The sequence below is a fragment of the Plectrocnemia conspersa genome, unplaced genomic scaffold, assembly GCF_051122295.1.
Source record: "Plectrocnemia conspersa isolate PC_06_02 unplaced genomic scaffold, ASM5112229v1 ptg000001l, whole genome shotgun sequence".
NCBI classification, from domain to species: domain Eukaryota; kingdom Metazoa; phylum Arthropoda; class Insecta; order Trichoptera; family Polycentropodidae; genus Plectrocnemia; species Plectrocnemia conspersa.
This window is the reverse complement of record NW_028277165.1, coordinates 28,575,230-28,598,436: the sequence shown is the minus strand read 5'-3', so window position 1 is coordinate 28,598,436 and position 23,207 is coordinate 28,575,230. Positions and strand designations below refer to the sequence as shown.

At 27.5% G+C, this 23,207-nt stretch overlaps 1 protein-coding gene across 1 annotated transcript in view; it reads right to left on the bottom strand.

Annotated features, from left to right (window-relative positions):
- The window catches only part of LOC148239506 (lachesin-like), a 95,357-nt gene extending 79,555 nt beyond the window's left edge, over positions 1-15,802 (bottom strand). Inside the window, exon 1 of the mRNA XM_088186787.1 lies at positions 15,454-15,802. The gene's annotated coding sequence lies outside the window, so the exon portion shown is untranslated. The remainder of the gene's footprint in view (positions 1-15,453) is intronic.
- Positions 15,803-23,207: the final 7,405 nt, after the last annotated feature.

Below are 23,207 nucleotides of genomic sequence, written 5' to 3'. Positions count from 1 at the left end.
ACAAACCCGTGTATATTTTGCGTAAGCGCAAATGAATGTAGCATGTATACCTACTGTATTGTGTATATGAAATTTCATACTACATGTATTGAAAACGCCGCTGAATAATGTAATAAACAAGTATAAACCATTGTGCTAATGTGCTGTACAAGAAGTTAATTTTAACGTTAAGTTAATAAAGAATTAATGAGTGGTATTAATTAATATGGTTTTACAAAAAAATCTTTCAAAACAACTTTTTTGATAATTTTAAGAAAAAAAAAATTGTATTTATTGCTGATAACATTTTATATAATAAATATATTTAAATTAGAGTCTTAGATATAAGATTATATATTAAAAAAAAATAGTTAAAATTTTCATGCTATAATTATAATTAATAAATATTAATTCGGTTTAATATTGTTATTGTTATATATAGAGAAGCTTTTGAGTCTTTAGTTTATTACTAATATATACATACAACTTTTTTTTTATATTATATATTTTTGTTTCAAATAATTATATTATTAAAACCGCCTTTAAAACAATCATATTTTAGCCAAAAAATATTATTTCTAAAAGCAACTTTATTGTAGTGATTTTTGTACTAAAAAAATATATTTTTGCGCTTGAAAATTTTAAGAAATATTATTGTGCTAGTTTATGTAATACGAGTCATATTTAAAGTTTCTAAGAGGCATAGTCGACAAGTCTGACAGTTGCGAACTTTAGAGTGCCCTTGAGTCGCGATCGCGTCCTTCATTCTTGTCTCATGCGGCCAGAACATGAGCACTTAAGAACGCTCCTCTTGCACAAGCCATTAAGTTTTTCAAGGAGCTTGACAAACAAAGACGATTTCAGCGATAGCGCTTAGAAGCTAAAAATATTATGTGAGATAGCGCTCAAATAGTTTAAGTGTGCATGCACCACAACTGTTTTAAAAAATATATGTTTATTTGTATTAATATTGTTTATATAACGCCCAACATGATGCTTTAAAAAAACATCAAAATTCAACATATAGTTTTAATTTTCATTAGGAAAATAATATATTAGTATATGAATCAAAATTTCATCATAAAAATAATACTCCACCATTTATAAATTATTACAGAAAAATAACAAAATAGAGAATAAAAATTAGCATTTTATTTGACAGAAGCAAATAAAACTTTATTTTTTGTATTATGAACAAAGAATAAGAATTGGGTATAATACTACTTTGACAAATATAATAAACTTTTCAAATTCTACAGTAAAAGTCAAAAAAACAAATTCTCAAAATAATGCATTTAAATATCGATCCAAATTATGTCAAAATTCTTGATAAAATAATTAAAATAACAATTCTACTACATTTTTTTATTTTTACAGCGGAAGAATAGAGCCACAATAAAATAATCGCTAAAAGTTAACGCCATATTCGAAATAAGCAAATTGTATTATAAACAACAACAAAAAATTGCGCAAAATAATCCACTTGTAAATTTAAGGAGTCAATCCAATTACTTTGGACCAATTCTACAGCGAAAGACGAAGAACTTGCTTAATAAAATAGATATTTTAATAAAAAAGCCATGAAAAAAATGCATTTAAAATGCATAGCAATCCAAATCACGTCAAAATGCATCAAAGACATCTTAACAACATTATAATTATAATATTAACCCTAGAAAACAATGCCGCAATATTGATCATTTTTACAGAGAAAGAAACAAATGACAATAAAATCGCTAAAAGGTAACGTCATATTCGACATGAGCAAACGCACTTTACAAACTGTATTATATACATCGACTAAAAATTACGTAAAAAATTCTAATTAAAAATTAAATGGGACAATGTGATTTTTTTATAATTAAATTTGAGTTGAAGAACATGTTTTTTTAAATATATATAGAGAAAAATATAAAGAAAAAGCGTACCAAGAATAATAGTGCATTTAAAAATCGATTTAATTTCTCCATAAAAAATGCATTTTAATCAAACAGATTTATATTTTAAAAGTTGTAATGTATATCCCAAAAAATAATGCTGCAACATACACATATTTTTATAAAAAAAATAAGCAACAATAAAAAAACGTTTGAAGCTAACGTCATATTCGACATAAGAAAACACATTTTACAAATAGTATTAAAAACATCGGCTAAAAATTTAGTATAAAATACTACTTGTTAATAAAATATGCAAATATAATAATTGTATAAATAAAAAATACTAATTTCTCAAATTGACAGTTAAAAATCGTAGCCATGAAAAGGGTAGATTTAAATATCAATCTTAATTATGCCATCACAGGTCCTAAATAAATAAATTTCTTATTTCAGTAATTATAATAAATATATACACCAAAAAATAATGCCGCAACATTTACGTATTCTTACAGCAAAAGTAGCAAGCGACGAATCGCTAAAAGCTAATGTCATATTCGACATAAGCATATGTACAGTTTGAATTAAAAACATACACAAATGCTCATATTTGCAACATTTCTCACATTATTTCATACTGTGGGTGGCAAAAACAAGTAAAGTTACTGTGATTTAAAAAAAATATTTTTAATATACTTTTAAAAAAATATTATTTGTTGCAAATTTATATAATCCGCTTTAATTGGTTAAAGGAAAGCTACAATTAGCATAAAAACTTTTGATTTTATGGATTAGGTAATAGAAGTCATATAACCGATTCAGAGAAAGCATTGAGGCTTAGACTTATTAAGATGAAATATATATTGAAAAATATTTAACTTCAAATCTAATATATGAGTGGAAGTTTGCAGCAAATCATACATATGTCCTATGTTTCATTTGTCTTAGTAATTAAACCTTAGATTTGTAGATGAATATCTAACCAAAGCTATCGATGAATTTCTCTTGACTAAAACTTAGCATTATCGATAAAGACTTAGTTTAGCGAGTGATAATAAATTATATGGAACGAATGTCACATTGATGTCTAGCTTAGCCACGAGTGTCGGTAAAAAAATGGTTCCAAGTTGACGACCCCTGGCCGCTCCAGAATTTGCCTGTCCAGTACGGAACAGTAACGGTCGGGATTGTTTGCCCAGCCAGGCCGTGCGATTAAAGCCTGCATACCTCGGCGAAATTTCAATACCTAACCGGGTACTCCTACACCCACTCCCTCTTTCTCTCAATTCTTCTCCCCCTCTTCACCACCACACGACGGCGGGTACTACCTTTAATGTACGTGAATAATGCCCGCCGCTCGGCCACTTAGGGCCAAACCTGCCGCCGAAATTATTCTCATAATTTAAATAGCGAAATTTAATTAACACCCATAATGGCAGAACAATCAATAGACAATTTTATTTAAAATAAAAATGTTTAAAATCAATAAAAAATATAAATACATAATATTACAAAACCTCTTTCTGTCTATCTCTCTTACTAAAAACTCGAAAATAAAACACTTTATCATAAAGTGTCATTCAATGTGAGGAGAATTTACATTTTAGAATAAGTGTGAACAATAAAATCTACTGACTCACAAAATGGTCATAATTTTTTTTATTTACATATCAGAATTTGTCGTGATACATCATGATCACTATAGAGACTTTGAGTATGTATGATAAAACTTAGTCAAAAAAATCTTTAATGGCCAGTGGCATTATTCGTATGCGTACTCTTAAACTGTTCTAACTGTGTAACTATACATATTATTACCATGAAATAAAAATACCTAAACCACAACATTTCAATGAACATGTGTCTCCAGTTACACTGTATTGATGTAACAAATTATATTTTATTTTGTAGAATCAAATTCAGTTTATTCTGACGATGAAACGAATACCTTATCAATTGTGATGTACAATAATAATGTCATATTTAAATGAAAATTTGAGTACAATGCTGGTATATCAATTTCATCACATAGCAATATGTTTTAAATTACGTTATAACGCATTATAGCGAATTTTATATTGTCAATATTAAAATGTTCATATTATTTTATATTTTCATTTAATGTATTATATTACGCTGTAGGCATAAATGAAAAGAGCTTGCGGCTTTGTGATCGTTTTGTGAGTAAATCGTTGAAAGTTTGAATGTAATATCGATTATTATATTAAACCTACAATATACAGATAATCAATAGCTTATTAGCAATTTTGCAATTTGTATTCATTAATATCCGATTACAGATTCGAATACGTTGATTAACAGTGAATGATGAATATTTTGAGCTCAGTAATAATATAATTATGATGATTTGCAAAATTCGAAAATAATACAAGTACTCATTTAATTTATCTACCCAATGCTTCAATTCTTAGACTCAGAGATTTAATTAACGTTTACAAGTGGAAGTTCAAGATATATGAACGATTTTAAATAAACATAGACAAGGCAATAAGCATATAAAAGAGATTGTAATGTTTTTGTAATAGCGTGCCAAATTTATAAACCCAGTAAACTGAATTTTACTTTTATATCAAAATCAAATTTAAAACGCATTTTTTTCAGTTTTCGGCAATGATGGTTTTAAAGAGCAAGATCGCAACGCACGACCTTGTTTTGAGGCAACAAATTTAGTAATAAAAAAGTCCATATTTAACAAAGCATATTAAAATAAAGTTACTAATTTATATCTAGAGATAAATTAACATGAAGATTCAGATGAAAAAAATACATATTATCAGAAAAAATATTTAATAAATTTTCATTTTATTGTTTTTATATTTAATATTATTAAATTTTTAGGTGATTAATAAATTAATATGTTTAAATTATGTTTGACTCCAATATGTAAAATTTTCCGGGTTTTTCGTATTGTTTGAGTACGCATTAGCTCGATAGTTTTTAAGTCTAATGGCCGCGTGTAAGATGTACTCTTTTATGATGTGTTGCATTATTTTTATCGGAATCAATCATATTCTAATTTGAGATCTTTTGAGTGCATCCCTCGGTTGGTCCGCATATAATTGAGGCTGCTGCATTTTCTTCTTTCAAAATTAAATCCTTTCACCCTCTGTATTTGGTCTTGGATGAGTCCTGAGATTTTTGATTTCATCATATTCGGTTCGACTTCGATGATCTTTGCCTTGTCCTAAATCTGCCATCTCTATTTTAATCTACTGGAAGCCAGAGTTTATAAATAGCTATGGCTATTCAGTTTTCATCATTTTCTTTTCAGCTGTTTCTGACTTCTAAGTTGAGATGATTTGAATATGGAGAGAACCAGTAAATAAAGCTGGGGGTCGGTTTGAGAATGCTTGAAATTATCCCCATTGCAGTTTAAGAGTGCCTGAAGTTTATTAATGTAGTTGCTGTTTAGCCACCCTAGTGAGCAATATTCCGCTGTTAAATAAACCAATTCTAACGTAAAATTAATATAACTTTGCCACTTGCGCCATATCCTGTCTCCGCTAGTCGTCGAATCAAATTAACTCTTAGCTCAGATGTTGGGTTCTGGTTTGGTTTCCTCAAGTCCTTAGGTATTAATACTATGTATTTTTTATACTCTAGCGTCTAATCGAGGGTGGTATGGCGCTAAGTCAAACATCTTCGCTTACAAATAAAGCCCGCAATTTTTCTGTTGGCATTTGGTTGTTTAGTCATGTCAAATACACGGCTCGCGGGCCGCATGCGGCTCGTTTCTTCACCTTTTCACCAGTATTTAAAACAATATTTAATATATTTTTAAATCATTGGATGATATAAGTATATTAAATTTTTGTACACCATTTTCGGTCATTGGTATGTATTTTATATTTAAAACTGTAAACAGAAAAAAAAACAATTATTTTAACCTAACGTTTTTAAATTATATTTTAAAAATAATTTATAATAAAAAATCAAAAATAATTTCTAGTTTTCTCATTTCTACTTATAATTTAGATTTGGGTTATATAATATAATATTTTCTGTATGTTATGAAGAAAAGTAAACGTTTAAATTGTTTTATTTTAAATTTTAGATAATTAACCTGGCCCCATGCGTCCTTAAAAATTATAGATTTTTTTGTTTAAAAATTTTTTTAAATGGGTAAATAAATTATTTATTAATTTATTGCTCCATAAAATTAAAATAAAATTTTTAGGATACACCTTTAACCATTTTAATTTGTAAATAAGGCGGTATATAAATGCAATTAAAAATTTTAATAAAATTAAATAAATATATGTATTGTTAAAAAACGATTCAAAGTATTTCTAGATTTTATTTATAGAAATGAAAGATAAAGTTTTTTGTTTAATAATCGGCACGATTGACTATTAACCTGAAAGATCTAAGTTCGAATCTCATATGGACCTTAATATTTTTTTTTTAAATTATCGTGTCTAGAAGATCTGAATTAGTTATTATGATATAGCTATAATTCTAATCGATCATGACAGTTATGTTTACGTAAATATTCCTTATCTCACAGATGAATATCGTAATGATTAAAAACAAGCTAGGGCGCATATATTAGGTATCAAAAAAATATAATAATGAACTAATTCAGCATATAGATAATATCTTGTATGTATTAAATTAATTATTAATTTAAAGAATAAACAATTAAAAGAAACATACATTAAAACGTAATTATTAAAAACATTAATCTAAATAATAAATACATACAAGAAAACTTTGCATATTTTTCAAGATCTTGGAAAATATGCTGAAAAGTGCAGATATTTTTCCGAAAAAATGGATTACAATTTAAAATATTTTATAAGTAAAAATGATTATAAATCATAAATTAAAATTTCAAAACTATATGATTACTTGAATTGTAGTTGCTGAAAATATATGTTACTGAAATGGCGAAAGTAGTTGTATTTATTCCTGCTCTAGATAAAAATCATACTGTGACTAAAAACTGTCTTTCTTAATGATTTTATCACAGGCAAAGATATTTTTTAAAATGTCTACGAGCTTTCAAGATAATATAGTATTTCTTTATCAAAACTAGTGCAAGATACGAAGCAAAATCAATGACAGAATGACAAATGGGTTTATAGTTATGCATTTATTATGTGTTAAGCAGACTGAATTTTTTCTGAAACAAAGCTTAGTCTATTTAGTGTATTTTTCCTCATACTTTAAAAAATGTTGTCTGCTTCAAAACCATAAAAATGAAATTTGTGCTAAATTTTATTAAAAAAATAATAACTTTTATACGTTTTTGAGTATTGAATAACCGATGGTTTTTTTAAATGCTCTTAGACGTCGGGAGTGGATTTAAGGTTTTAATTTAATATGCAGAAGTACGCTGGCTTTCCTGACATACGACTTTGGTAATTTCACATTGAAATCAAAATGTTTTTAGAGTTTTTATTACATATGATCGGAATAAGCACTGACGAAGAACGCAGGTGCAGTTCAGAAATGGGTATCAACATTTTTGGCTTGAGAAAGACATTAATCAAAACTATATAGCTTTTTCATCTTCCTATCATCCAACGTTCCTTAGAACATTATGTCACTTTAATGTAGTGGTATCCTGACCCTCAAAAACAGTCGTTAAATTTTTGATCAGTATTTTTTTACCCATAAAAGAGATTTTTCTACGTGTTTTTTGTTGTTTAGTGTCATAACGAGAAATAATATGAGAAAAACAGTTAAGCGATTTCATCCCTTCGTGGGAGAACTCGCCGTGGGCGTTTAAAGTGGTCGCCAGCCCCTATTCTGCAGTACACAACAACCTCTAGCGCAAGGTTAAATCGTTACACGAAAACCCTTTCAGCCAGTGTACCACTTTGTACCGGCGAAGGGGCAAGTTGAGAAGTGTTTCGCAACTTTAAAAAAATTATCGCACAAGACGAAACACTCGATGGTCACCGGCGGCGAACGGATGCGAAATTTTAAACTTTTGCCGATCGTATGTGGAACTTTGATATCATTTCTATTGTAGAACGTACAAAACTTAGATAAAATATAGCTAAAAAATCATTTCGGTTAGAAATTGACTGTATTCATGATTCAGACATAAAATAAAAACAAACCATCAAAACATGAGAAGTACTATATTACAACAAGATTGGATTAAATTTTATTTATTTATTTAAATGCATGTGGAAGGCTTAACAGCTCCACCCCAGAATAAACTTACACAATAAAAAACAATATAAATTAGCATAATATACATATTTAAAAACCAATTATATAAATAATGGCTAGAATACAATGCGTCCACAAATTGTAAGTAACTGGGTGTGAACAAATATATACAATTCGACAGATTTTTGTTTTTATTAAGGACGGAATAGCGTAGTCCGTAACGTCTCAGACTAGTAACTCTGAGGTTACAGGTTCGAGCCCAGACAGCGGCTCTAGAATTTTTATTTATAAAAAATGCGTTATCATAAAAAAAAACAGCCCGAGCTGCAGTAGCTTTAGTTAATTCGTACGATGCAGAAAAATAGTCAGCCAACATCTCTACCATACCCTGATCCGTGTCAGCTATGATATTTCCAGTTTTTAATTGCGGATTTTTTTATATTTATTTTTAAGCGATTTAATTACATTCCATATTGAATATACAACCTAATGTTTATATTTGATTTTAGTACAGAAACAAAGTTCACGGTTATCACACACATAAAATTGGTAACTACCCGATGATAAAACTCAACATAGAAGTCAGCTACGTAGACTCACAAATCGCTAAAAACCATTCAATAAAACTTTCTCCAAATAAATAATAATTGAGAATAACTCAGATAGCTCGATTCGTCAGTCAAATTCAATTGGCATTGTCACTGACACTTTGACAGTTGTTTGCCATTGGTTTTATGAAATCTAACAAGTTTTTATGTTTTCTCGAGACATTCTCGTTTAAAATAGCATATCCTATATAAGCTTTCGGAGCGTTAGGAACTTCTGCGTCACGATTAACGACACTGGGTCGAAGCTCATTATAAAACTGTTGAGACTGCAATAAGGCGTAACGCTTTCCATAAAAGCACACTTTACGTGGTATATATATATAAGTGAGTATATAAACAGTTAACGTTTACGTTGTCTCGGGTAACGTAGTCGTGTTTATTCGTTTATGCGTCACTGCATTGCCACGGTATAAATTCGAACGGGACATGTACTATTATGTTCGAAAATTTATATTTATACCAGTCGTACTATGCGGTAAGTGGCTATTTGCGAAGACCGGCAACAGTTGTTCGGAATATACGTATTTTGATGAGTTTTTCCGACGTTTTTCCCCTTTTTGCAGATTTTTCCACCGCCCGTTTCGCTTTCTTCTTTCTGGCGGATATATAGAATAGCCGTAGTGCCGCAATAATGATCCTCAATATACGTACACATTTCGACTTTAACACTTTATGGACTACTTACAGTTTAACGTCGCTGTGCTATTTTTTATTTGTTCACGATTTAAATGTGACTGTTTTTTCTAGAGGGTAGCATATTTTTCCCAAAGTGCAATTTCCAAATTTTATGTGTGTATGTTACAATGAATTTTTATTGCCAGTGAAGTTATATTCTTAATAGCGTTTTAGTGAATTCATATCCGAATACATTTTTATCAGTAGATATACATATATTTTTATTAGCAAAACTGATGTCTATAAAACTCAATCTAATAGCTGCGAAACGTTCATTTGGTGTTCAAACCCTAACCTATTAAAAATTTTAAAACTAATTTAAGTTTTTTAATAATTTGCGGATATGCTTAGGTTAGGCTTGAGTTTGATTTAATTTATTTTATATAATAAAGTATTTTGTCGAACGATGTGTCGTCACAAATCTGTGAAACGCATATTGGATCATAAATTTGTAAACAAATACAATTTTATTAAGCTGAACAGTAACATTTTAACTAGCCAAGTTACAAAAATTATATTTATATTAGTAAAAATATAATTTTAAAGGACCACATTAACTATTACATATACATTAAGGAGCAGAGGTTCAAAAATGTATCCTTGTGAGATTTCACATTTAAACATTCGGGCTTCGCTTTGTGTTTCATATATCACAAGTAGTACCAAATGTATATTATGCAAATAACTATTTAAAATATTAGCCATTGTTCCTGTATATATTTTTTTAATAATATGCTATGATTTTTTTAAACTATAAATATTGTTTTTGTAAATCATTAATTAAATTGAAAGCTGCAAATATGTGCTAAGTTTATTACTAAGCCCACTTAGAAAAAGTAGTTTTAAAAAACAAATAAATATAGAAAGTGTGTGGTAATCAATTTAATATTATTTTCCTGTCCACACATTTATTGAATAAGTTGACTAGAATAAAAAATAAAATATTTAGTTAATGTAAAAAAGGAATAATATGTTTGTGTAAAGTGATGTGAATAAAATTATAGTATATTAGGGACCTAAAGTGCAACTTAGTGAAAAAAAATATTTAAATATTCAATCAAATTTTATGGAGTGGTTAAATAATCTAAAAAAATTAAAGTTAAAAAAACTTTAAGCAATGTATATTTCTTAAGAAAAAATAAATATTAATTAAAAAAGTACGTTTATCAAAAACTATTTTATCAGAAAATTGAACAATGCCTTCAGCGTAAAAAATTACAAAATTACAATTTTTTTATGGATATATAATACAACATATATATTATAGTTTACTATAAAACATTATTAACATTTAAATATAATATTATAGAAATTCTGCAAAATCCCTATTATTAAGTTATCCATAAATAAAAAGAAAAAAATACTAATAAAAGTAAAATAAAACCTTATTTTTTAAATTATAAAATAAATATACAATATAAACGTAATAGTATATTAAGAACCCGTTTTAAAAATATTTGCTATTAAGATATATAAATAAATATGTCTTATAAATGTAATCTAAAACAGATATATAAAAAACTTTACTAATCTAGAGCATCTGGAGCTAAGAGTGATTTAAAAACTTATTTTAATCACTTTTGATTACAATAAGTTTTAAGTAAACTTTCGAATAAGTAAAACCAAAACTAAATATGGTTTAGTTAAGTGATTGTAAACTTTAATAAGAAAATGTTTGAAAATTATAAATACATAATATTATTTACCGTAAAATTGTTTAACATTTATATAAAATAATATAGTACCTATTTCTTCTAATATTTATTGACAAAAAACTTCAAATATTAAACATAAAAAATGTGCAAATCCTGAAATTAATGTCACTTTTTAAATTTAAGTTTTAACAGTAAGTCTTGCTTTAAATTAAATGAAACTTGTGATGCTGCACTTTAATATTAAAAAAATAAGGCTAAAAAATTAATGATGGCAGAATTTTCACTTAATAAAAAATTTATACAAAATTAATTATTATATTGTCATATAAAATTCTGTAAAAAAATTCGCAGCATTTGTAAAATCTAAGATAATTTATTAGATATCCGTAAATGTCAAAAATAATTTTAAACATTTCAAACAGGAAATTACAATATAAGGAATAGTCCTGGATGCAGAAATGGACGCAAATGCTACTTAAACTTGTGCATAGTCACATTAAAAAGATTCTGAAGGCTTGGAAGCAAGGTGTATGGATTTTACATGAATTGAGCGAAGAAAACAATTCTGGATCTTAAAACTGGTCGCTTTTTATCAATAACTTGATAACCAGAGATCAGAAATGGATAATGTATGACAAAAATCATCTTAAAAAGAAGTTGTTATTCAAGGTCAAATAACAAAAGCAACCTCGAAGCTCAAATTCACTTTAAAAACCATTATTTTGTGTATATGGTAAGATTTTAAAAAGATTCTGCATTACAAAGCGCAAATGCAAAATATTAACAGCAAGCTTAAATTGTAAGTAGATTGCACGAGGAGGGAAAAAAATGCCTAAACTGATTTTTTAAAACACGACAATGCGCATCTTTATGTAGTGAAATTGACTCTCGATAAAATCAAGGAACTTGGCTTGAAGGTTTTATCTCATCCACCGTATTCTCCAGACCTTGCTCCTTCTGGCTGCCATTTATTTTGATCGATGCAACACTTCCCAGATGGAAAAAATAATAATGCAGACGATATATCCCGGAATATGGTAATGCGAGTAAAAAAATAACCGATAATTGATAAAAAGTTATACATTGAGAAGAAAATTGTATTTTTAATTAATAAAAAAACTGTTTTTTTTTTTATTTATTACAAATACGACATTTTGGGATTACCTAATTTATGTATACCTTATTTTTATAAAAATATGTAGATGTTGTTATTTTCAAACTCATAAATTTAATCCTAATTTTATGAATATTTAATAGGTTAGGGGTAATTTTCTTTACGTATAAAAGTCTAACGACAAATATTTTTTAAAGTTCACAAAAAAAAATTTACTTTAAATTAGGGTTGATATGTAGCACTAAAGCGTTTAATATGCAATTATTATATAGAATAAATTTTTTAATAAGTAATTTTTTGCATAGCCTTTACTTTTTACTAAAGTAAAAAATCATAATATCATACATCTTAGTGTATTTAAATAACAATTATTTTAATACTAATTCTTAAGCCTTGTATTTTAATACTAATTATTAAGGCATAAAAATATTTCATTTTATCATTTATATAATAATAGACTACAATTTTTTTGTGTAAATATAATAGAATATCTGAAAATAAGTAATGACATTACATATATATTTAATCATATATTTGTAAAAAAATAAATAAGTATACATATTAGTAAAAAAAATTAGTATTGATTACATTAAATATAAATAAATGCAATATAGTACTATGAAAATTTCGTATTATTTCAATTATTATTAAACAAATAAAAAGTTTGTAATGTAGGCTATGTAATAAATACTGCATAGAAGATAAAACAATTAAGTGTAAACTTAAGTATTGAACACAAAGCTATAAATATATTTTATTCATTATTTTTTTATATTCCGTATTTAGCATATTCTATAAACTTATTTTTTATTTCAATTAGCATTGATTGTTACCTGACTAGGCATTAGCCTAATGAGTTACAACATGGTAAACACAATCAACTACTATTAGTTATTAATGAGACACCATTCATCATGATATTTATCTATGAGATAAGGAACATCTAGAAAATATGTGATGGTTCATCGTATATGGTCATCACTTATTTCGATCTAATAAACTTGATCTTAAGTAAGAAACTGGTCTGTCATGCCATTAAAAAATTAATTAAAAATTACAATTTATGCAAATATTTTTCACATTTAATCCGCACAAAAGAAAAATATTTTATTATGGCAATAGTTATTTTAAAATTATTTAAAAACTAGTCTAATTTTATATTATCTCCTATAAGATTAAAAAATCTCTTTGGCTTGAATTACATATACATATTCACAGAAACTGATAATCTAGGTTCAAGGCTATGTATCACATCTCTCTGACATTATTTGAATGCTTCACAGATATGAAATCAATTTCGTATCTTTGGATAGAGGTATCGAAATTGAAATCGGGCACCATCATTCTAAGAGCTAAGAATATACATAGGTATGCAGGGTGTTGCCCCCCTTTCCATTAACATCAAATGGTTTCTGCCTACCTCGGTTGAAAAGTAGACAGACTGACCGCAGCCTACCTTCCTATTCCTGCCAAGGATTCAAAGCAATCTCTATTCAAATTCACTTCATTTCCTCGGAATGAAATGAAAGTCGGTGTTTCCGAACGGTGTGAGGATTCGGTTATAATGGTTCACATTTTTTTATATAGAAATATTTTTTTTTATTATCTACTGCCTTTAAAAGATGTCGGATCTATCAAAATAAATAAAATCCTACTCGAATCCGAGAAGAAGCCTACTCGACGCTTAACGTCTTCCTCAGTAGCCGAAACATCTCTCGTGTTTTTGAAGGGTTTGCCGACAGCCATACTTATGTGCCCTTTTGAATTCTATACACATTAACTCTATACCCTTTTGTATGATAATATATTGATAAATAAAATTGTTTTTTTTTAATATAAAAAGTATGATAAAATACGCATATTAATATGTATATATATATATTTATCAATGAGAATTTGTGTATTAAATTCGACATTAAATAGACTCGTAATTGAAGGAGCCCTTTAAAAAAATATTCTATTTTTAATATCAACGAAGAAACGGAGCAGTATAAAATAATATTTTTTATTACGTTACTGTTCATATCAATTATTTTCTACCAATATATGTATCGACTATTTGAAAAAAATCGACTATAAATTGTTTATATAGATATATATTTATAAATTAACTAAGAAAGTAAAGCAATCTTATAAAAAAAAATAAAAAAAAAATATAATATGTGAATCCTGTTTATTTTATTACTTATTAATACTAAATTATTTTTTAATAGCTTTTTATCTCAAAATTAAAGCTTCAAACATCCTTATTTAAATAGAGGCATTAAATGCAAACGGTACACAAGAAAGTTCCCAAATCCATTGGGAATACTTGCTTCAAGATGATATTATATTGCTTTCAATATTACCAAACAAGGAAGATCACTTTAGTAGGGTAATGGCGACCCACTAATTTGTACCTTATTTTAGACCCTGTCCCTATCTTCAATACAATTTAATTGGCGATAAGTGAATTATTTATCACATACTAATAATAGATTAATCTAAAAATAAATATATTATACATTTAAATAATTTAGTTACATATATGTTTTATTACATAAACACCCAGATTGGTATTTAGCGTATGAAGTTAGTCACGAGTGTAATAATATTTTTTTAAGGTTTAAAACTTTGCTATTTTTTTATTGTACATGCATATATCTACAACTAATAAAATAACTAATATATAATAATCTAGTCAACAACTGTATAATTTATTTAAATGATATATATAATAGTAAGCTACCGTAAAATTTGTTAAAATAATATATTTATTATATAATAGTAATATTGATTTTCACTTGTGTTGATAGTTTAAATTTAATATATTTTTGAGCAGTTTTTTAATTAATCATGTCATGCATAATTTATACATAAGATTAGTAATCAATACTATTTTTACATGTACATATATATTTTACTATGATACTATTTTATCATATTAAAAGTAATATTATGGCATAAATAAATAAATAAAAACACTTCATATTAAACTTATTACTCTTATATATTAAAAAAATAATTAAATAAATAATAATGTTATTTTTTTTTTAAAAAAAAGTACATTTTGAAAAAATATACAATAATGACTTATTTAAATAGCAATTACCAAAATTATTTTTCACTGATATCGGTTAATCTAAATATAATATGATGACCACTATATTCCAAAAACACTCTGAGAGTTTATATATATTCCTAATCCTTTAAAAGTAAGGTTATTATTTTTATTAATTATTTTAAATAACTGCTATCTTATTTTAATTTTAATTTTTATATGGAAAAAATTATAATTAAAGCAAAATAATTATTTTTTTAAAAAGGCTAATTTATAAATATAAAAATAAACAGTTTTATTTCAATCAAAGCTAAAGTATTAAATTAAATAAAATAAAGTTAAAAAAGAGAGGCTTTACCTTATTTATGCGCCCCGTCGCCCATTTCTCTCAAAGTGTTCAAATCACATGTTCGCTCTCAACTGTCTAAGGATCAGCAGGATCACACGGGAGCAACGTGGGTAAAAAGAGGGGGTGAAGTGGAGAGAGGGGGGGGCAGGAAGCGGTAAAAATAAAAATAAACACAAGTTTTTTCAAAAACAGTTTTCAGTGATTTTTTGTGATTTTTCCCCCCGCGCGTTTTTGGGACTCGGGTCCCTTTTTTCGGAGTGCAAACGTCGCGTACGTGTTTCGCGTGTTTTTGTTTGGGCGCCGCGACGCCGAGCGTAAACTGCCCGCGTGAGAGTTGCGCCCCTTCTGGTTCGCCCCCCGGTTTGGGGCGCCCGGGGCGCATGCGCGCCAGAGCGGGTGGACCAATCGCGGCGCGCGCTCCCTCGGTGCACCGGCCCTGTTGCTTCGCGCGGCCCGCGCACTAAAAGCGGGCCCACTAAATGTGTAATTAGAATTCATGGCCGCCGAAATGTTTTCATAAGCCGGCGCGGCCTAATTTGAATACGGCAAGACGGAGAATGTCGATCGAGAGTTATGGGAGGCGAGCGTAAAAGGTTAACTTGAAAGTATTACAACTTTAAATTTAATTATAAAAAAGTAGTGATGCTGTGCCGTTAAAGTTATAGAAAAACTTATTTAAATTATTTTTTATGATGATAACAAAACTTCTTTACTTTTTCAGTATAGAATCATGACCCACAAACAATATTTTTTGAGTTTGTCATGATTCATATGCATTTTTAATAACCAATAACGGATAATGGAATGCTAGTATTATAAGAAACGTGTTCCCAAATATGATCGTCTGGTACGCAAAGTAATTTGCCGCCGGCCGATTCCTCCACCTGAGCGAAAACGCCTATACCGTCAACTGAACGCAATCTCTGATCATTGTCGCAGAATGAGAGCCACGATTTTGCTCATCAAGTACAAAAACTTATTATTAATTAAATAATAATAAATAATATTATAATATTATGGTTTCCATTAAAGTACGGTTATTTAAATAAAATTAAAATAAATAAACAAATAAAATTTCTTTTAAAACTAATTATTAGTAGATGCATTTTTTTATTAATTAAGTGAATCTATACCAACTGGGTAAGTCAATCATATATATGCTCCATAATGAAAACCTACAAGTAAATATCAACCACCAGAATTTTCAGTTAGGGAATCAATGACATCTAAATTATTTATTATAAATAAATGTATTTAAATTTATAATCAACAGATGTCTCTTTGCAACTGCGACTAGCGTATTTTCATAAAAAAAATCAAGGCTTCTGCCGTGGCTCAAACATAAGATCTCTAGGTTAACAGTCTAAATCAGTGGTTCCTAATCTTTGCTACGCAAACTTGTTGCAAATGTTCGGCGAAAAAATAAAAGCCGAAATTCAAGCTCTTGCTGAGAACGAGAGTATGACACGCTACAGTATTCTTGCACCGTTCTCGTTCTCGCTCTTGTAAGTTCTCGGATTGGTGTCGGTATTTTGTGCCTGAGTCAATGGGTTCTTTCGCTCTTTTCTTAATCTTACAGGTTTTCAATATTTAAATGAAACTTTTTAAAAATATCAGAATAAGAGATATTTGCCACTGTGTATTAAATTAATTGGTATATGTAAAAAAGTTAATTTATAATAACTCGTAAAAAATATAAATAGTCATAGCAGTAAAAAAAATTTTTAAATGTTTTGTGCTTTACTTTCCTATGTATTTAAATGTTATGTTAAGAAGCTGCATAATAATAAAATCTACATAATTATATTATTCTCTTAATTTTTTAAAATTGATTAGGTCCTATTCAGTAGCAATATTAAACACTGTTAAAATTTTATATAGTAAAAATTGACTGATAGTAACATATTTTTGGCTTTTCTTGAAAATCAAAATTTTTATTTCATTTTGACGTTGAATGCCATTTACACTTATTTGCCATTCTCTAAATTATTATATTGCCATTATTATTTTGCTGATTTTTTATTTTAAATAGCATTGATAATTTCTGCTTTACTTAAAAAAACATTGAACAAAACATTAGCAGCTTCTAAATATCTCACCGTCAGTAAAAGGCTTTTTGTGTTTTGCTAAAATGAGTCGCACGTAAAGATGCCACTGTTGCGGCTGCGAATTTATTATATACTTTCTTAAAAAATATTTTTTTTTAATTATATTACTGGTTCTTTCCTTATTATTAAATTTTAACAGAAACAGTTCATTATAAATCGTGAGGAAAATATATTCTCCCTACTCGTTGCTAGTTTATTGGAGCACTAATTTTTCAATGTCTATAACCTACTAATATCACGTAAGAGTCACGGTAATTTGCACTTGAAATACATACATACCAAAACTATGAAACATAATAAAATATATTTCTAAAAGCAGTCAGTAACTTATTATTATTATTTGGGACACGTGTTTTTGATTAACAATTTCGAAGAAAGTGTGCTGTATTGTAATTAAGTTAAGGTTCAAGAACTCACTAATTGATTCTGGCAAACCAGCTAAAAGCTTTATTGACCATTAATTTTTTTCATTAACAGACGTTTCTTAGGCAGGATATGATTTTATCTAAAATTGTCAATTAAAAATATTGAATTCAAATATATTTTTTTTGTAATTGAACATTTAAAAAATATCCTAATATTTTTTGCTACACAAATGCTGTAAAATATTTTAGTCTATATTGATCTAATATTTAAGACTACATTATTTTTTATGTTTAAAATATTTCTTAACCTGAGATTAGGATTTAAGTAAGATTAGATATAACAATAAATTTAATATAAATTCACAATGACATAGTCAAAAAACTAGTTACTAAAAAGTATTCCGTCTCTAGCTTAAGCCATTTAACTTCTGTAAAAAAATTAACTAAAGATAGCATTGCAGTAACAATGAAAAACTTACAAAAAAAAACAGTATCGATTTTCAACTGACAGTTACCCTTAGTAATCAATAGGTTAAAGAATTACTTGTTTCCGTAAATATCTAACTTTTGCAGGATCATATATTGATAGAATCTAACTTGTTCTAAATTTAAGATTAAATCTGGACCTGTTGCTTCACGAGGCTAAAAACAGAACCACTAAACTTGTAATTAGAATTCATAGTCGCTGAAATGCTTTCATAAGACGACACGACTTCATTTGAATACGACAGAGACGAAAGACGTAAATTGAGAATTATAGGAAAGAAATTAAAAAGGGTGTCAAATATACTTTTATCTTTAATTTTTAAATTCAGCGATAATGGATTTGAATCAGTAATTAATAGCTCGGTCAACAAAGAGTTTAATAGACTAAAAGTGAGGAATAATTGTCTATCGATTGATTTTTAACGCACTCATATTTTTGCACTTTGCGTATCAAATTATATTTCTTTTATTAGTAGATAGAGAGTGGGACACTAAAGTAGCATAAACAAAATGAGGTAGAACAACATTAGAGATATTGACAGGCAATCTATTTATATATACCACACGATCTCATCTAGTTTATTTAACTGAGCGTTCGATTAACGCTCATTATTCAGACGGTTTCCCATCCTTTGCGTAATGGACAAAAGCGCCCCGACATAATCGCGCGCCTAACATTTGCGCACTGACAAATTGCGAGTAACATTTGCGTAACTATGCAAAAATATATAATATACATATAAATACTTATATGGATGATGAAAGAGGTTTACACTCTAATTTTACAAATCAAATCAAATAGAATCATCAAAATTGTATTTTTTTATGGATTCTAGAATTAAAATATGTATAAATAAGTATTTATTAAGGTAGCATAACAGTTTATAAAACCAATAAAGTATAAATTAATTATTTGTTTTGTATCGAATTAAATATTTATAATGAAAATCATATAAAATAATAATTTATTTTTGAGAAATTAATTAATTTAATAGTTTTTACCAATCAATTAACTACTTTACTCGTCATCGTTAAAATATAACTTTTATAGTCTACAAAATAATACTAAAATAATAAATAAAATTAATAATTATATAATCTATAAATGTTCCATTGCAGCAGCCTAGAAGCAGCTAAAGATTTTGAAATGAATTATTTACAAATACATAGTTATAATTCCGTTCGACACCTCTCCGTCATTAGCCTTTTAATCGACAGTGGGTATACCCTATTATATTTATTTTTATGTAAAAATATGTTTTTATTTTTTAATTCGTGCAAATGTCACCGCGCGATTATGTCGGTGCGCTTATGTCAAGACGCGTTTGTCCAGCGTGCAATAATCGGGGTACCTATTCAGATAAAGATTTTATTTGTTTCGGTTAAGAAAACACGAAAGATTCATATAAAGTTTAAGTATTATTGTATTAAGTTTCTCTAATGCATTATAACGGCTATTATACAAACAATAATTATATCACACGTCCGATTCAAATGACCATTTACCACTTTTTCTCACTTAATAGCCCTTTAATATAAAGCTAGGAATGAAGTTCGGTCCTAAGTACCTCCAAGCATTGCAGTGAATGTGGGATCAAGATCGATTGTACAAATGATTTAATTTTTTTGTATTGATATGCATATTTACTACAATTAAATAACTTATAAATATAAATTAAATACATATTTGAGTCTATGACTAATAATTATAGCATAATAATTTAATTAATAAGTCAATAATACGTTATTATCTTACTATATTCAATTATTTAATTTAATTAATTATCCAATTAAACATCAAACGATTCGACACGTTTGCGTCAAATTAACGACACAAAATTTGCAATCAAAGCCGCCCTAATATACAAGTATATTTTGATTGATTGTCAATAGAATTAGCCTAAGAGTAACACGCGTCAATATATTCTGTCTACAATATGTAGCAACTATATGTACATATACGTGTAATAAACTAAAATTGTCAGTCATGTGTCTGAGTACGGATATTAGAGATACTATTGTTATTTTATGGTGCGCTTCCGTTCAATTCTAAACGTGGACTTCTCAAACGCAGATTTTACTTTAGATATGTTATAAATGTGTCATATAGAAGCAGAAGTGATTATATAACCAGAGTTAAAAAAAAACTGAAATTATACAAAAACAATGCGAATTGGGTAGCAAATTTAATAAATGGCTTTAATAGTTCAAGACAATGATTTTTTTATTTCCTAAATTTGTATTTTAAAATAGGAAAAAAATGTTTTATTGTATATCTATTATTATATAAAAATATTAAATAAATAAATAATTTTTAAAATACCTAATATTTTAATTAAAATTTATTGTTAAATATACAAATAGATTGTTGAAAGTATGATGCAATATTTTAATATCTTTAGCCACGAGTTTTATGTCATAAGCACATAGCCTATTTTTAAAATAATTAGGTTACACATTAATAGAAGCAATATTAGAAAAAAGTTTTATGTCTGACGAAAATTTTTTTAATCAAGTTAATAAAATATATTTTCCGAAAAAGCCGATTATTTGGTCAAAAATTTTCCTTTATCGTGTACAAATTTTTTCGTGACCCTATAATGAAATTTTCATATTTTATCGATCGCAATACTTGGAATTGTTCATCGTTCTCATATAGTCTTAATGAGCTTATTTCTAATAAAAAGTAGTTATTATATAATAATATTATATTACTACTATATCATATTATGTAATAATAAAGCAAATATATTGCTACAACGTTATATTTTATAAAATAAATATGTATGCTTTTTATAATATTAACTACTTATTATCAAACCACCTTACGTCAACCATTAAAGCAATAAACCTATAACAGTATTTTATACAAAGGCTTAAATATAAACACTATTTGAGAAGATTTATGAACAATAAAGGAATAAAAGCGATCAAAAACCATTAGCGATTCATAGAATTATGTCTGTTACTTTAAAAGTTCAGTAACAGATTCTCATTTATCTGATGGCAACATTGAAGTCAAATATAGTAATAAAACTGTTTTTTTCGGTGTTTTTATAAAGTACATTATTCACATTTCTATATAAATATGTATATATTGAGAGAACAAAGTAAAAATTATTTTATTTTTTATGTTCGATAATTTTTTTTTTAAAAAACCACTGTTTTTTTCAAATAATTTTTTTTTAATAATTCAATGTTACTAAAGAAATAAAGCTTTTCTTATAAATTTGTCATTAACTACACAGAAAATAATAAATTTGTCAAGTTATAAATGATGAACTAAATATGCATCTCATACAATATAAAATATACTAAAGTAATAAGTTAAAATGGTTATTAAGGTAATGTTATTCAGAGTATACAAATACAATATCTGTGTTAACTAATAACTTAATATAAAATTAAATTTTTTTTTTTAAATTAAGAAAAGTTTTACAAAACTATAGCTATACATTTCATTGCATTTTTGAGTCAAACAATAAATGCACAGTGATGTATATATTTTTTTATCACTTAGATTTTCTATTATTCTACTTAAAATCGCTTCCTCACTGTTAAGGATAGTTAATTGGTCCGGGTACAATTCCTTTTTTTATGTATCTTACCAATAATATCTCATTAATTCATAGTGCATATTTAGTAAATTATTTTTTCGTTAATATAGATTTATATGTACATGTATAATGGGTGTTACTCTTTACAAGTGCATAGTCTGATCGAAATATTTTAGCAGGTAGTTTTACCCGTAATTCTGAGAACTATACAAAGAAATTTGTCGTTTTTAATTGTTCACTTGAGTCTTAAAAAAATATTGCAGATAAATTAAGTGCCCTTTATGATCAGTTGTGTGATTTTGGTCTTTATTTGTCTTTCTAATTTTTTTAAATAATATATAAACATTAAAAAAAGCTAAAAAACGAAAATTTAATAAAGCTAAAAGAGCGAATATAATTTGGATGCTTACAACACACTGTCAACAAATGTGGTTCTTACAAATCAAAGCCAAGAACTAAAATAAAATGTAAGACAACTGCTCACGAAGGTCGAATCTTGGTTAGCGAGTCTTAAAAATCATCGAAAAACGTCTTTAGTCTCTTTATTTTCAGTCTCATTTAGTGAGAAGAAAGCTCAAGAATGTGGCCAAAGTCAGAGGTTGTAAAGCTTGACATAAACCGTGGCTTTCAGAGTGGGCCCAAAAACACCGAGATTAAACAGCTAGAGATTAGACGAGAGTCATTTGGTCCAATGAAATTAAATTTAAAATAATTTTAAACTAAAATTGCTTAATATAAAAAATATTAATTCAGAAATTTTTAGAGACATATTTAAAAAAAATAAACATACTGTTTTTAAATATATTTTTAAAGTTTTTGGGACCCCTGTTGTAATTCACGTGCGTCAAAGAGTCGGAGAGGATTATCTTACTGATTGCGTAGTACCCAAAGTCAAATATTGTGGCGGAAGCGTTATGGTTTGGGGTTGTATGGCAGCAACATGGGTAAGAAGCCTGTACACTTGCGAGTGTAGTATGAATATTGACATTTATATTTCAATGTTGAAACCCACTTTAATAGATTCCTACAGAAAAATATTTTACAAGTACAGACTACGCTATCATCCGATTCCAGCAAGAAGCGCTCCATGCCATACTTCGCTAAAAAGCAGGGGTTAGTTTGCGTAAAAGAATTTGATGCTTTTAAGATGGCCTACACAGTCACCAGACATATAAAGCATTTATAGGTGTATAGCACAATTGCAAACCTAAAATTAAGCTGCAGGAAAACTTGCAGATGTAATGTAA